Genomic DNA, 1,954 nt, shown 5'->3' with positions numbered 1-1,954 from the left:
AACTGCGTTTGAGATTCAACTAGCTTCGACATCATATCTTCTAAATTTGGCTTTTTATCATCGGTTTGTGGTGGTTTAATTGGAAAAATAGGTTTTGCTAGTTATAGGTATTATTAGATACTTGTTGATTGCTAGGACCTTGTTGGTTGTTGTATGGAACATTTCGGTTATAATTCTGATTTTGATTATAGTTTGGTCTTGGCGGTTGATAATTACCTTGGTAATTATTTCCAGGCCTTTGGTTCATGTATGAAACATTCTCTCGTTGTTCCATTGTTTGTTCAATACTGAGACAATCTTTTGTCAAATGTGGTCCTCCACACTGTTCACAACTAATTCATATAGCGTGAATATCTTTAGTCATCTTCTCCATTCGTCTCTTGAAAGCATCTAACTTTGCAGAAATGGAATCAAAGTCATGGCTAGAATCGGCTCTAGCCGCTTTAGATGATCTAACGATGTCTTTTTCTTGATGCCACTCATGTGAGTGGGAAGCAGTGTTATCAATAATTTTGTAAGCTTCAGTTGCGGTTTTCTTCATAATGGAACCACCAGCTGCTATGTCGATGTCTTTTCGTGTAGTAATGTCGCATCCTTAATAGAATATTTGTACTATTTGATAAGTGTCTAAACCATGTTGAGGACATCCTCTCAACAACTTTCCAAATCTTGTCCACGCTTCATATAAAGTTTCATTTGGCTTTTGCGTGAACGTAACAATTTCTCCTTGAAGTCTCACGACTTTAGATGCCGGAAAGAATTGTTTAAAAAAAATTTCAACTAAGACATCCCATGTATCAATCGCCCCTTTAGGTAACGATTCTAACCAATCTTTGGCTTCTCCCTTTAATGTCCAGGGAAATAACATGAGATAGATCAGTTCATCCTCAACTTCTCTGATTTTGAATAAAGTACAGATCCTATTAAAGGTACGAAGATGTTCGTTTGGATCTTCCTTCAGCGCACCACTAAATTGGCATTGATTAGTTACCATGTGTAGGATTTGTCCTTTGATTTCATAATCTGGCACATTAACGTCTGGTTGAGTAATTGCGTGACCTTGGCCAGTGCGTTTAGCCCTCATTCGGTCTTCCATACTTAGAGGTTCCAGATTTTTCATGATTGAAATTGTTGAATCTGAATCACTAGAGGATTCTGACTTAATGGTTTCTTCCTCGACAATTTCTGGTTGAGTGATTTGTGGTTCAGGAGGAATGATTATTGGTTCAGGATCTCTGAATTGTCCCTGAATATCCTCCGGATTCTTAATTGTGAGGTTGGGTTCAAAAAACGGATTATCGGAAATTTGAATTGGAGTACTTGGTCGACTAGATGACGATTCTAAAGAAAAATCAACGGCGCAATGTTGGCTAGATGTCTTGATCGAGTTACAGGTGATGAACGTTTTGCTCGGTGCATTCACTGAATATCCTATTAGTTATAAAGATAAAAATTATATAAGTTATCAAATTAATAGACTTTTCTGATGTTGCCCACGTTTCGAATAGCCAATAGATGCATCAGGTAGCCAGGACCCTTTAAATCAGAAGCCCACAACTCACCACTAACAAATCCAACTATTACTACGAACCAGAAAATTTTGGATGTCTATCAATTTAACCGCTTAAAATAATTTTTTTCGTCGAAGTTTAAAGAAGATAAAGAAAATTCTATGTCCTAAAAACTAGAGCGTTGAAATGAAAAAGAAAAAGCGCGTCGAAAAATAAGAGTAAAAAAAAATAGGCGTCGAATAATAAAGGTCGAAAAATAATAAGAAAGTAGCGCGTCGAAACTTAAAAAGGTACTAAAATTTATAAACAGCGTCGCAAAATTCTAAAGCACCTAAATCTTAGTTTAAAGAAAAAGCACTTAAGGGATTTTACGGCAAAGCCTAAAAATCTAGAAATAAAAATAACTACGGCAAAAACTAATCTTAAAACTAATTACGAACGAT

General features: G+C 35.9%; 1 non-coding gene across 1 annotated transcript; it reads left to right on the top strand.

The window, feature by feature from the left end:
- The first annotated feature begins 629 nt into the window (after window positions 1–629).
- Window positions 630–736, top strand: LOC139856396 (small nucleolar RNA R71). Its single transcript, XR_011761879.1, has one exon. It is a non-coding gene; the product is annotated as a small nucleolar RNA R71 (small nucleolar RNA).
- Window positions 737–1,954: the final 1,218 nt, after the last annotated feature.

The sequence above is a fragment of the Rutidosis leptorrhynchoides genome, chromosome 6 (assembly GCF_046630445.1).
Source record: "Rutidosis leptorrhynchoides isolate AG116_Rl617_1_P2 chromosome 6, CSIRO_AGI_Rlap_v1, whole genome shotgun sequence".
Lineage (NCBI taxonomy): Eukaryota > Viridiplantae > Streptophyta > Magnoliopsida > Asterales > Asteraceae > Rutidosis > Rutidosis leptorrhynchoides.
The sequence above is the reverse complement of the archived record's forward strand: the minus strand, read 5'-3'. Positions and strand labels throughout refer to the sequence as shown.